The sequence below is a fragment of the Helianthus annuus genome, chromosome 16 (genome assembly GCF_002127325.2).
Source record: "Helianthus annuus cultivar XRQ/B chromosome 16, HanXRQr2.0-SUNRISE, whole genome shotgun sequence".
NCBI classification, from domain to species: Eukaryota; Viridiplantae; Streptophyta; class Magnoliopsida; order Asterales; family Asteraceae; genus Helianthus; species Helianthus annuus.
This window is the reverse complement of record NC_035448.2, coordinates 110,384,562-110,400,019: the sequence shown is the minus strand read 5'-3', so window position 1 is coordinate 110,400,019 and position 15,458 is coordinate 110,384,562. Positions and strand designations below refer to the sequence as shown.

The window sequence follows — 15,458 nt, the reverse complement described above, 5'->3', positions numbered from 1 at the left end:
ATTTGCTGAGAGCGATTGTGACAATGTTGGGTCTCAAGTTTTTATGTCTTTAAAAACATGCACATTTCATGGCATAATATTTTTCTTATGAATAACAATGTTGTGGCCGACGAGGCGATGATTATATTGCATGAACAATTACGTTGAGAGCATGAGACGATCGACTTAGGATAACGACATGAAACATTGAGGCGATGAACAGACTATCGTTTATCAGTTTAGGGTTTAACTTTTAGATTTGATATTAATTTTTTTATCGGCCCGGTTGGGCTAGTACGTATAGATATTGTTGTAAATTTGTATATAGTGGACCAAAATCTAATAGATTGGTATATATAAAACTCTAAATTTAATTTATATTTAAGTATATATGTATGTGTAATGTGTGTATATATTTAGGTGTGTGTATATATATGTATAATTTATATTTGTGTACATATATGTGTGTATATGCATGTTTATTATATATGTAAGTGTATATGTATATGTAGATATACTAATTAAAAATAATAATTCGAACCGAACCGAACCGAGCCGAGCGGACATTTGCTCGTTTACAAACCGAACCGAGCAGAGCGGCTCGTTTACAACCGAGCGTCAAATCGAACGAGCATTTTCCGAGCAATTTTCGAACGAGCGTCGAGCGAGCGACGAGCAATTTGAACAGCCCTACATGGCAGGCTCTCAATGGCCAAACCAAAATCATGCCCCTAACCCAAGCCCCACCATACCCCATGGGTGTGGGTTTGAGTGGTGGGGGGCTCCCATTCCACGTGTCAACAAATGCCCCAACCCAAGCCCCAACATTGCAGCACGTGGAATGGGAGCCCCCCACCACTCAAACCCACGCCCATGGGGTATGGTGGGGCTTGGGTTGGGGGGCATAAGTTTGGTTTGGCCATTGAGAGCCTGCCATGTCACTTACTAGCCCGCCCCACGCCCGGCTTCAAACCCACGCCAATGGGGGCCACGCCCAAAACCTACGCCCAACCCAAGCCCCCGGGATGGTGACTTGGGCGTTTTCAGCCAACACACACCCCAACCTAAGCCCCATACCCCATGGCCTTAGAGCATTCACATCCAAAGAACTAAATTGTGAGTGTGGGGTTTTTAAAATATAAAGAGTATAAAAATGGTTGTGAGTGGAGGAGAGAGAAAATGTTACTGTTCATCTGTATATTTGGGGGGACACTGTTCACCCACTATAATTTTTTAATATATATTGAAAGTGGTTGTGAGTGAAGGAAAGAGAAAAATGTAATGATAAAGGTATAAAATTCTATACTATATAATAAAAGAAACCAATAAAGGGACACTTGTCATTATTCTAGAGCATCCTTAATTGTAGCTAATTATTATTTAATTTAAATTATTAAATATTAATTAAATTAATATAAATCTTATCAACTCTAAATTATTGGCATAAACTTAAATTTAAATCGTAAAGTCTTATTTAAACTAAAAAGAATTGTTTCAGTTAATGTTATTTATTATAAGGGACAAAGTTGAAAATAAGAAAGTGTTGGGGTTAAATTAAAAATTTGAAAAGCATTGGGTTAAAACTAACAAGTCAAAGGGTTTTAAAATGAGAAAATAAAAACCTTTGGGTTAAAAGTTAAAAAAACATTTTTTTTGGAAAACACCCAATACATATGTTACAACTATTAAAACAACAAAAAGTTGCTAATTTATAGTTTGGTTATTGTTAACTATGAGAACTTATAATAAACAACTTATTAATCAAACAAAAAATTTAAAAAAGAATTAACCTAATTTAAAAAATAATAACACACAGAGTTTTTTTTTAAATATAACTTTTTTATTATTTAGTATTAAAAATTACATTTCTTCCACCCGTGAATACATAGGGTTTTTTTTAAATATAATTTTTTATTGTTTGGTATATAAAATTACATTTATTCAACCCGCACAATAAACGAGGTTCTTAAATATATAACTTTTTATTATTTAATACATAAAATTATATTTACTCAACACGGGTAATAAATGAGGTTTTTAAAAATACATTGTTTTTTTATTTAGTATATAAACTTACATTTATTCAACCCGTGTAATACACGGGGTTCTAACCTAGTATTATTTAATTGAAAAGGAGAGAGAAAAAATATTTGTTTTTAGTAGAAATATATTGATATATGAATTGTTTTTTTAGTGAAATGTATGTATAATTTTAGGGGACTGGATGCTTTTAGATCCCTTTTTTCATCCCTTTCTCTTATCCATACAAACGAGAGAGTGGCTTGATGTCACCGACTTCCTTACTTTATAAACCGCCCCCAGGATTTTCCTCTTTTTCCCTGAGAAGCAGATGATCAGTCATCCCTTTTATGAACCTGCGAGAAATGCTCGATGATCATAATTGGGTTTAAAACCTCTCGTATCATTGCAGCATCAGCGTACCCAAAACCCCCAATACAAAAAAACTAATCTCTGAATATTTCGCAAAATCCATTCGTCTTCTTCAGCCTCTCTTCCTTTCTTCTTGCCATTCATCCACCCGATAGCTGATGGAACTCTAACCGATCTCGCAAATCCCGATTCTAAAAGGTTAGTATTTGGTAGTGCGAGAAACCCTAATAATTGTTCTTAGTTATAACCCGTTTTGATGTTTGGATTTGAGATCTGGGGTTCTCCGAAGCTTTGTAATCACCGGCTTCGTCTTCTTTTTCTAAGAACGATTTCAATTTTTTTAGGGCGTTGTGGTCTGGTTTTAAATTTGATCGCCAGCTTTGCTATTAGTGACAATATAATAGGCTTGGTAAGAAAATAAGTTCTCAACTTACAGTTGTTGATATACGATGCACTGATGCAGGGTCATTTTCTTCCCTCTTTTCCTATTTCATGCTGTTGTTGCGCGAGGAAGATTCTCGCTACTCGCTCCATCAGTTCCCCATGGCCGTGAGGTATACTATCTTCGTTTTACATATTTTTTGTTACCGTTTACAGTATCCATCACGGAATGTTTGTTTTTCATCTTTGTGCAGTGGGCACCATGCCATTCAGTTGTTGCCACACCTTTGCTTATTGCATTTGAACTTGTTCTTTGTATCTTTCTAGAGAATAGCTATTATACATTGGTATTCACGTATTCAGTTTGCTTTATGCATATTGTGCTCACTCTAGGTTCAAATTTTATTTTCATTTATTTAATTTGTGCAGTTTCTAAGCCTCCACCTGTAAGCTTGCAAATTGTCTTCCTTCCTCTGTTGGCATTTGAAGTAGCCATTCTTGTTGACAACTTCATGTGATTATTTTTGAGTTTTATGAATGTAATTGTCTTTGAAGAATTTGTAAAAAAAATACAAGTTGCAGATTCTGGACGAGAATGCATGTAATACTTGTAGATAAATTCCTAATTACCATATTTGACTTTTGTTTTATAGCTGCATTTTCATGTTTTACTTGAATCCCTTTGTTATAACTTTTTGGACTGGCGTCTTCAATACACCACCAAAGTCTCAAAGAGGATTGGCGAAACATCCGACACACTAGACCCTCACCTATAGGGCGACGAATGATTGTTTGAAGACGAGTTGTACATCCAAAAAAACTACAAAAATGATATTTTGTAAGGTTAGACCATGTGTAGTGGTTTAGCTCAATAATGCCCCCACCATGGGGCGTTTTGCGACACGTGGAAGTCCAGTCAGGATGGGGCATTATTGGGGGTTATTGCAAAAGTGGCGTAGTGAGAATAATGCCCAAAAACGGCCCTTTCATTAATTACACAATATTTTTTTTTAAATTAAATAATGCAAAAGTTTCCCCATTGGTCAGTCAACCCTTCCACAATCCCTTTTAGGCGTTTTTTTAAACACGCCAATCCAATTTTTTTTCAAAAATAATGCCCAAAAACGCCCTATGTAATTGGGGTGGGGGGGGGGGCGTTTTTTTTTTTTTTTTGAAAATAATGCCCAAAAACCGCCCCACTACGGGTGGTCTTAGAGTGATGACCAGGTATTGTATTTAATAAACAGCATGCTTTAACGTCGATATTTGTAATTTGTAATGGACATTATAATTGAATAATTGAATTTGATATTAGTTAGGACACCCGCCGCTAAGCGCGGATATACCCACTATACCTTATTAAGATAACTGGGTTTTTTTAAGATAACTGATATACCCACTATACCTTATTAAGATAACTGGGTTTTTTTACCCTTTCTGTAATTTTTAACAATTTTAAGACAGGGGAAGGGTTATATAGAAAACCCTTATGTTTTTAGAAAACTCTGGAAACTCAAAACTCCCCCCATTTTTACCCAACCTCCCGACATTTTTTTTTTTTTTTTGAAAAAAAATAACACATGTAATATACATGTTTTTAAGAGTTTTGGGCCAAAAAAACAAGAAAGCGCCGAAGGGATGTTTAAAAAAAAAATAAACAAATTTCAGCAATGTCCGGGTGACTAACATGTGTTAGGCAAAAAAGGCTGAACTTGCTGAAATTTGTTTTTTTTTTAAAACATTCCTTCGGCGCTTTTTTTGTTTTTTTTTTTGGCCCAAAACTCTTAAAAACATGTATATTACATGTGTTATTTTTTTTTCAAAAAAAAAAAAAAAAGTCGGGAGGTTGGGTTTTCTAGGGTTTTCTCAAAATGAAGGGTTTTCTACCTAGCTTTAGCATTTAAGACAGCATATAGAAAGACTCATGAACAAATACCAAGAGTCTTTGTTGAAATCTCTAATTTTTTTTACCTTTTTTTTCCAATCCTGCCCCTCCTTCACCCATCAGTTTAGAAGCCTCACTTTCTGGACACGCCAAAGGTTGCCACCCATTAAATGGAGGATCACTCTAAGACTAAGCGGTATGGGGACCGGCTTAGGCTCGGCGAGGCCCGGCGCCGGTCCCCCACACCGCGCCCTCTGCTTCCGTGCCGACGTATCCGGCTCCCCACAGACGAAGTCGACGGGCCTCTCTCCTCTCTCCTTCTCTCACATATACCTATACACACATACATATATATATAAAGAGGTTCATCCCCCACCCCCTAGGTCCATCACCCTCAAGCCCTTCCTACGTGGCGTGATGTGGCGGCCCATCCTCTTGAGGACGGGGCTCTCCATACCCTCTAGTCTAAGGTTGTAAGTTTTCTCCATCGCAATCAATAGTATTCAATGTGATCATCGATTTCTACAACCGAGTCTTTTCTTCTTTAGATTGCATATGGTAGCTTTAGATTAGAGGTGGCGTACCCGCTGCATCGCGCGGGGCAACCCACTAGTACTAATTATAAAAAGGCTATGTCGGTGGTTTTTTGTTTTTTTATTTATTTTTCTTTTTTTTTTTGTCTTTTCCTAACAACTTTTGAAGTTTTTTTTGTCTTTTCCTGCCAACTTTTGAGGTTTTTTTTAAATTTACATTTTAGGCCCTTATGCTTTGTGTTTTATTTCTTAAATACCAACTTCTTTTGCAATTTACAGTTTTCATCAACTTTTAACTTTACGTTTTTACCCCTTGCACTAATTTTTTGTGGTTTTGTTTTTTTTTACGTATTTTTCCCCATCTCTTATAACGTACGTTTTCGCCCCTTATGCTTTGTTTGTTGTTTTTTAAATACCAAGTTCTTTTATTTACAGTTTTTGTCAACGTTTAAACTTTACGCTTTTACCCCTTGCACAATTTTTTTCTTTCTTTTTTTCTTTCTTTCTTGTAGTTTTGTTTGTTTTACTTATAACCATTAATTTTCAACATTGACTCTTACAACCTCCTAACTTTCTAAATACTTTTTAATCAACTTTTACGTCTTTATTTTTATTTACATGTCGCTATAAACTTAAGTTAATTTATATTTCGACATAATTTTTTTTGTCTTTTCTCAAGTTTCAGCATTCACACCGACAACCTTTTTGCTTTGTAAATACTTTTCTAATCGAGTTTTTCAGTTGATTTAAGACACGTGTCGACATACTTTTGTATCAGATCAAAAATCGGGTCGCCCCACCGCGAAGCGCGGGGTAACACCCTAGTTTACACTTATTTTTGTTGGTAATTTTAGTGTTATCAACGGATTTTAGGGTATTGGATTAACTTGCCGATCGAGATAATAACATCGGTGATTATTCGAGTTAGGTGACGCGGGAGTGTGGACTCGTTTAACACGAATGTTATTTGGGCCTTGTTATTTTAATTATTAACTAGTGGTATCCTTGCGCGCTTCGCGCGCGTTATATGAATTCAGTTTCAATAGGTATCGGTTAGGTTCACTACAACACGTGTATAGTACCGGTAGAGATGGGTTTTTTTTTCTCAAATACCCATACCCGTACTCGTATCTATACCCTTACCGATTTTAGGTATTTGGTACATGTATCGGTACCCAGTTTTATTGATTTTGCTATTCGGTACTTTCGGTGTCGGTACGGGCAAAACGGGTACTGGTACCGAATTTTATATTGAACCTTAAAAGTTTTTTATATTATGTTTTATTTCATATTATGGTATTTTTGTTACTCGTATCGATTTTACCTATTTGGTGCCCGTATCGTATTGCTACTCGTGTAGATTTTACCTATTTGGTACTCGTATCGTGTTGGTACTTGTGTCGATTATACCTATTTAGTACCTGTACGAGTACTCACAAAATAAAATAAAAACAAAATGGTACTGAACCGAAATATCCGTACTGAAGGGGTATGGCCCCAGATCTTGCGTCAGCATCGACCGCGAGTGACCATTACCCTTGTCAAAACCCCCACTAGCTAACAACCTACTTATGTCCGTGCGGGAACGCATCGACACAGTGGTTGAATCCAATCTGTCCAGTGATGGAGGAGGACTTACCTGGAATATGAGAATGGTAGGGTGATGCGGCATAGCATCACATCTGGTGTATGAAAACGGAAGTATTCACAGCGATGCGGCCTGGCACCGCGTCCAGTGAACACTTCTATCAATACAAGGAAGCTGCAACAGTCACCACAGGCGACGATGCGGCTGGCACCGCGTCTCGCGTATTTCTTGATCACAAGCAAGGGACGCGGTAACATCAGATGTTACCGCAGGCAGCGATGCGGCTCGCACCGCATCCTATACGCCCAACAAGTGGGACTGACACCACAGTGCAAGTAGCACCGATGACAGTCATCTGTCAGGGCTACGTAAGTAACAGACTGACGTGGCGTAACCTCCACACCCGACAAGCCTGACACACCTGCAAAGGTGTAGCACGTCGTCAGTCTGTCCATCATCCTCCTCCTTCACTCCTCGGCTATAAATACCAACCCCAAACCAGGTTTGAGGTATCGCTTCACAGCTCTCTCACTACTACTACTATCATACTTTGCTTCCCAAGCAGATTACTGATTCTCACGCCGGAGAGTGGTAACAAGGAGCACCCCCCACCCCATCCTCGTTGTTACGAGTCACGGTTTGTTTCCTTGTGCAGGAGATCAACCCACCGGTGATCCAGCCAGCCATCTTCGAGAGGAAGGGATTAACCCTTCTTGACGAGATCAGTGAGTTAACCCTGCCTGGTTAACCATTGTTTCATCATTGGCGCCCACCGCTACTCTTAGCACTTTTTAAATCATCCTTTTCCCTCTCACAAGATCATGACTGATCACCAAAACAACACTGGGGATAACCAAAATCCCACAAACCTAGGTCCGGTAGGGGTCAATCCCTCAACCTCGCAACCCGGACACATCGGCACGTCGACGCAAAGGGGCCCATCCCTTACGTTCGGACATGACTTATCACAGTACTCATCTGTGATCCCACCAGGCACGTACCTTCATACCTGGTATGACCAGCAGGCAGCCCTGCTGACTGCAACATAAAACCGCACTTGTGCGGAAGCGCAAATTGATGTGTGTAAAATGCAACATATAAAACACATCAATTAAGGCATAAAACTAACCTTTTTTAAGTACTAATGTTGGAAAAATAGTGTTTTTGTCTTCCTTTTGTATTTTCAGGATGAAATGAGCTCAAAATCACAAAAGAAGCAAAAAGACAGCTAATTCTACCATAAATACAAGAAAAGGAACAAAAGTGGACTGCCCAGACCCTCAACGGCATCTCCCAAGGCAAAGGAGAAGAAACAGAGTCTGAACACGCCCCGTGTCCAGCGAACACGGGGGCGTGCCCAGGAAGCAGCAGAAAAGACAAACCAGTAGAAGCTTCCATTGCCCACCACAGGGCCATGTCCAGCGAGCACGGGGGCGTGGTGAAAGTACAGCAGGCGCATTAATTGTAATTCGCAATTACAATTAATGAAGAGAGAGAGTGTCAGACGGGCACGGGGCCGTGTCCAGCGGACACGGGGCCGTGTCCAGCCTTCTGTTCAGCCTATAAATAGAGGAGCTTGGCTTCATTCTCTCTCATCCCTTGGCACACCACCTCTCTCACACTTCATCCACCACCCACCATCACCATAACACCATCATCCACCACCATCATCCATTGTCCATCGTAGAGTGTGTGAGTCGTCTCGGGATCCAAGATTGATCGTAAGAGTTCTTGACAATCAAGGCCATGTTTGCCTAAGTCTCTTACATCACTTGGTGAAGACAAGTGTTTAGTATAATACTTTTTATTTTTAATCTTTTGCACTTTTTATTTGGTTTTGTATTAATGACTTTAATAACTAGTTACTTATGTTGAAGGTGATCTTTCCTTATCGTTTGTCCGTGGTGTCTTGGCATTATTTTACTGTCTATATAAAATAAAAGATTTTCACCATTCATATCTCCACGGTCTATATGGAGGTATGTTGGCTACCTGGTCGGGGGTTAAGGGAACGGTTTGGTAAGGGTCTTGCCCTTGTTCAGCGTTTAGAGGTCCTGCTTGGGACCTGGGTCAAATTTAGTAGGATCTCCTTCAATGCCCATAGGTATTGGATGGCGGGGATCCAAACTCTTTGACCCCCTCATAAGTTAACTACTATTAATACTATAACCCGGCTATTTAGAACTGTATCCCTGCTGACTCAGACTACTTAGCCGAGGGTAACGTCACCGCCAAAAGCGGGGCCTACCATAATTTGCATTAATAACTTAATTCATTATCTTTCAATAATCCGACCCTTTAGGATTGTATCCTTGCTGACTCAAACTACTGGGTTGAGGGTAACGTCGCCTTCAAAAGAGGGGCCTACTACAATAACTAAGATAATCTCTTAAACAAGTGCAAAAGTGCGAAAATAATCAAAGGTTATACTAATACACGTGTCGGATCCAAGTGATTCATCTTGTCTATCTATTTTTATTTTATTTTTATTTTTCAGCATTTAGTTAGTTTTTATTTTTCTTAGTTTAAAACATTTTTCTAACTTTTTGATTTGATTAGACGTTGAGGATAAACCGGTATTAAAAGCTCTTGTGTCCTTGGACGACCTCGGTATCTTACCAACACTATACTACGTCCACGATGGGTGCACTTGCCCATATGTGTGTTTAGTGTTAGTGAATATCGTGTTTTATAAATTTAAAACTTGGCTAAAAGTGTAAAAAGGGCTTAAATAATCATCAAAATAATAACACACTTCACGCACATCAAGTTTTTGGCGCCGCTGCCGGGGACACAAGGATTTTAAGAAAGTTAGGAATCAACGGCCTAATCATATTTTTATTTTTCTTTAATTTTTTAGGATTTTTCTTAGATTTTTAGCTTCTGCAGAGCTCAACACGGGGCGGTGCCCGCTGAACACGCCCCGTGCTCAATCATTGGAACTGGCAATCCTGTTTTAAGTCAGACAGTAGGCTGAACACGGGGCCGTGTCCACTCAACACGCCCCCGTGCCCAAGATTCAGTTGAAAACAGAACCGTTAGATCCCGGCGGTTGGTAATTTCTGACACAAACATGAGTGATAGTAATTCTTTTTACTTTCGGCACTCTTATGGTTTGTGGTGTCGAATATGTGGAGGCGAACATGAGGAATTAAAATGTTTTTTCCTCACTTATAGGCCCCACTATATAGACCCACCGATTCCTTGTAACCTTAAGAGGGGCGAAAGTAAAAATAGGCACTATTTCTCCCTCGAATGCGCCCAACCAGATATTCTAGGAGAAATGCTCCTTGATGAGTTATTTCAACTAGAAGAACTACTTCTCAATTGGTCAAAAGAACTTAGGAAGGATTTTTTAGATCCATCCCAAGATGATGACCATGAGGAAATGTTGGAACCGCATTCCGACAACCTCGTTGCTCCCGAAAATACCTTCTTACCTAGAAAAGACGCGGACGATAGTCGTCCCTGTGCCGATTGTGCCGTGAAGGACTCCCCATCGACTTCGTTCGATGCATACATAGACCTGAGCGATTCGGCATACACCTTCTTTAACGAGAGCCCAGGAAAGGGTTGGACTTGTCCACCTAGAATGAAAATAGGAATTACCCTCACCGACAACCTCTTGCGTTCTCGCCTTAGTATAGGACAATTAAGGTATCTTAGGCACTTTGGGGTTGTTCCAACAAGTCAAGAGCCACCCGATATAGATTAGCTCCTTAGTAAGAAACAAAACTCCATAAAACAGCCTGCCGACACGGGACCGTGCCCGGTCAACACGCCCCCGTGTTCACTCAGAAGATTCTCTGCTGATTCTGTCAGAATACGGACAAAATGTGTCAGGATTTTCTCTGCACACGGGGCCGTGTCCAGCGGACACGGGGCCGTGTCCAGTGTGCTGTCGTTTTCTTTAAATGCAGCCTGAATCCTGCTCATTTTTGACCACTTCACCAAGCAGAGATTCCTGGGATCTTCACATATACCATCCTAGGTAAGTGCTAAAAGAAGGTTCCTAAGGACCATCTTGTCTTTTCCACTTTTGTTCATTTCTCCTTCTTCCAAAAATTTTTCAAACCTTACCTCCATGGAAGCTTGGAAACCCATGATTCCAACCTTCTATGAAAGGTTTGTAGGAGTTTTTGCTAAGGATTCTTGTCTAAAGTTAGTTCTATAACTTTGTTTTAAATTATCTAAGCTTAAAACACAATAAAAGTGTATTAAAATAATTTAAAAACCTGGAGTCGTTAGACAAAAATTCTGCAGATAGCTGAACACGGGGCCGTGCTCACTGAGCACGGGGCCGTGTTCGAGGTACTGTTTTGCAAAAGTTTAGTTATCTTCGGATTATTTCGCAGAAAATGGCCAGCAGAAACAGCGGAACATCTTCGAGAAATAACCGAAATGGAAGGAGGTCGTCTACGGCAGAGGATTCCCTAGTAAACTACGTTTACGCTTTGAGGGAAGCCATAGACGAGATGACGGGAGTAGAAGAAGCTTTGGTGGATCGTATTAATCATCTGACGGTAGGTTTGGAGGGCTGCCTACGAGAAGTAAATCTCCTGCACCAGAGATTAAACCTTCTCGCTTCCCCGCCTTTGGTCCCGGTGATAACCCAAAGGGCGTGGAATGTAGTACCCGAGGTTATCATTCCAGCAGAATGGCACGCCATGCACCAAGTACCTCAACCGAGGGTGGTGCAAGGAATCCCGGTGAGCGTTCCTCCTCGAGACACCGAAGAGAATGAAGCTACCTTTTACCTCCCAAGTGAGATAGAAGAATGGCTTTGAATGACAACCGAGGAGCCATCGGCTAGAGAGAGTTACTACATCGGGAAGCTATTCCCGAAATTTTCTTAAATAAGTAGAACCTTTATGATAACCTTATGTACCCCCTAGTTATTTAGCTAACTTAATGTAATGTCTCTCTATAATTAGCAATGTTATGATGGTTTTTAAGATTGATGGTTGTTTTGAGAATAAAACACACTCATGGTGGTAGTGGATGAAAAAGGGAACGAGAAAAATGGAACCATGCACGAAGAACAGAGCAACCCGACAAAAATCTCCATCACAGAAGGCTCAACACGGGCCGTGCCCAACCAACACGGCCCCGTGCTGAGCCCCTGCAGAAAATCACCCAGTTCAGGTAACTGGACACGGGCCGTGTTCAGCGGACACGCCCCCGTGTCCAGGCTTCTGTTTCAATTCTGTAATTTTTGTTACTGGCACTTGACCACGGGGCCGTGCCCGGTGAACACGGGGCCGTGTCCAGGATGCCAGTAACATAAATCTTTGCTTTTTAACCCACTTTTATACATTCTAATCAACCAAAAACATTATTTTGGACACATTGAGGACAATGTATAATTTAAGTGTGGGGGGGATGCTAAAACCCTTGAAATTTTGCAAAATCCTAAACACAAGCCTTACACAAAACTCTATTGGAACCGCTAAACACCCCAAATTTTTTTAAAAACTTTTTCATTTTTTTTATTTACTTGTCTTAGTTTAAGTTGGGAATAACAAGTTCTAAAAAGGTATTATTTTTACAAGTTTACAACCGATAGCGTCGTGATAAAAAAAGAACCAACATAAGAAAATTATGAAACGGTATAACATGTCTAGTTAAAAATTCGATTATATATGCTTGGTCACATTAAAAACCCATTCCCACAAAAGTGAGTTTTGAGCCTTTATTGAGCATAAAAATACACATATTTAGATTAAATGCTCATTTTTCGTTTCTTGTGTGAATAGCCGCTCGGTCCTTACAAATCTAGAACTTGCCACGACGATACATTCCCGGTCCTTACCAACTTAAACCCAAGTAAGTAAATGATGGAGGCATTAGGACTAACCATTTTTTCTTTCAAAACCATTATTTTTCATTTTTTTTACCTACCCAAAATCCCCCTAGATAACCCCTTTGAGCCTAAACCTTTCATTTCATTACCCCAAAACCCTTTTTACCCACCAAAAACCTTTTTATTTTTTATTTTTATTTTAGTAACAAGTTCGCTTTTTCGTAAACATCACCTTTTTATGTGAAGATGAAAAAAAAATGATGAAGTCAAAAACAAACAAAAGCTATAAAAGCTTGTTTGGAGAAATACTTCAAAATAAAAAAAAAAGTCACTAAAAATAAGGTACTTCACGAAAACCGACGCTTGTTACGATTTTCGCCCTTTTTACTAACCACTAACCAACCACCCACCTTTAAACCCAAGCCTTCACCCAAAAAGTCCTCTTGATATTTACAAAGGTAAAAAGTTAAAAAGGAGGAGGATTGATTGCTTGGCAAGCCTATGGAAGACGTAAGTTCCGTGCCGCTCTCGAGTGATTCACTAAAATATACACCTTCGGCCGAGTGTTGAGTGATCTCCCGTGAGGTATGTGAACTTGTATATAAATGGAATTTTAATAAGGCATGCTATGCCCAAATAAGTAATTTGTCTTATGAAAAGTTCAAAATAAATCATAACGAATAGGATTCTAAATAAATAAAAATAAAACCTATAAAAACCTTGGATTCCCGACACTCTAGGACAAGCTAAAAAACTTCTCTTCTACCTATTCCATTTGGGAGTGTAAGCCACATTTAAAGAGTTTTGCTTGAGGACAAGCAAAAGTTCAAGTGTGGGGGTATTTGATGTGTGTAAAATGCAACATATAAAACACATCAATTAAGGCATAAAACTAACCCTTTTTAAGTACTAATGTTGGAAAAATAGTGTTTTTGTCTTCCTTTTGTATTTTCAGGATGAAATGAGCTCAAAATCACAAAAGAAGCAAAAAGACAGCTAATTCTACCATAAATACAAGAAAAGGAACAAAAGTGGACTGCCCGGACCCTCAACGGCATCTCCCAAGGCAAAGGAGAAGAAACAGAGTCTGAACACGCCCCGTGTCCAGCGAACACGGGGGCGTGCCCAGGAAGCAGCAGAAAAGACAAACCAGTAGAAGCTTCCATTGCCCACCACAGGGCCGTGTCCAGCGAGCACGGGGGCGTGGTGAAAATACAGCAGGCGCATTAATTGTAATTCGCAATTACAATTAATGAAGAGAGAGAGTGTCAGACGGGCACGGGGCCGTGTCCAGCGGACACGGGGCCGTGTCCAGCCTTCTGTTCAGCCTATAAATAGAGGAGCTTGGCTTCATTCTCTCTCATCCCTTGGCACACCACCTCTCTCACACTTCATCCACCACCCACCACCACCATAACACCATCATCCACCACCATCATCCATTGTCCATCGTAGAGTGTGTGAGTCGTCTCGGGATCCAAGATTGATCGTAAGAGTTCTTGACAATCAAGGCCATGTTTGCCTAAGTCTCTTACATCACTTGGTGAAGACAAGTGTTTAGTATAATACTTTTTATTTTTAATCTTTTGCACTTTTTATTTGGTTTTGTATTAATGACTTTAATAACTAGTTACTTATGTTGAAGGTGATCTTTCCTTATCGTTTGTCCGTGGTGTCTTGGCATTATTTTACTGTCTATATAAAATAAAAGATTTTCACCATTCATATCTCCACGGTCTATATGGAGGTATGTTGGCTACCTGGTCGGGGGTTAAGGGAACGGTTTGGTAAGGGTCTTGCCCTTGTTCAGCGTTTAGAGGTCCTGCTTGGGACCTGGGTCAAATTTAGTAGGATCTCCTTCAATGCCCATAGGTATTGGATGGCGGGGATCCAAACTCTTTGACCCCCTCATAAGTTAACTACTATTAATACTATAACCCGGCTATTTAGGACTGTATCCCTGCTGACTCAGACTACTTAGCCGAGGGTAACGTCACCGCCAAAAGCGGGGCCTACCATAATTTGCATTAATAACTTAATTCATTATCTTTCAATAATCCGACCCTTTAGGATTGTATCCTTGCTGACTCAAACTACTGGGTTGAGGGTAACGTCGCCTTCAAAAGAGGGGCCTACTACAATAACTAAGATAATCTCTTAAACAAGTGCAAAAGTGCGAAAATAATCAAAGGTTATACTAATACACGTGTCGGATCCAAGTGATTCATCTTGTCTATCTATTTTTATTTTATTTTTATTTTTCAGCATTTAGTTAGTTTTTATTTTTCTTAGTTTAAAACATTTTTCTAACTTTTTGATTTGATTAGACGTTGAGGATAAACCGGTATTAAAAGCTCTTGTGTCCTTGGACGACCTCGGTATCTTACCAACACTATACTACGTCCACGATGGGTGCACTTGCCCATATGTGTGTTTAGTGTTAGTGAATATCGTGTTTTATGAATTTAAAACTTGGCTAAAATTGTAAAAAGGGCTTAAATAATCATCAAAATAATAACACACTTCACGCACATCACAAATACAAGCTGGGCCTACCCCAGCACTGCACACCCCTGCCGATCGTATTCTACAATACGAAGGCAGGGTACATTCACGTCCAGCTTCGAGAAGCAGACGTGAAGACCGCGGATCATCTTACTGTGAGGTCCGCACAATAAACGAGGACGATTCCTCGTATGGATCCCACACCAGGGGCCAGTACATACCCGCCTAGGTCCTTACGGTGAGGACAGGCGACGGTCCGCATCCCGACATGGCTCTGGAATTCAGAGCCGGTTGGGCCCGCAACCGTATACCGAAGGATATGGTCGTACCGACCCGGACGACCATACATATATCGAGGATTCGCATGACACCAACAGCAGACCGAGAGGACGC

The 15,458-nt window shown here is 40.0% G+C and overlaps 1 long non-coding RNA gene across 1 annotated transcript; it reads left to right on the top strand.

The window, feature by feature from the left end:
• The first annotated feature begins 2,250 nt into the window (after window positions 1-2,250).
• LOC110889329 lies at window positions 2,251-3,403 on the top strand. Its single transcript, XR_002563538.2, has 4 exons — window positions 2,251-2,568; window positions 2,834-2,924; window positions 3,006-3,098; window positions 3,181-3,403. It is a non-coding gene; the product is annotated as an uncharacterized LOC110889329 (long non-coding RNA).
• The last annotated feature ends 12,055 nt before the right edge of the window (window positions 3,404-15,458 follow it).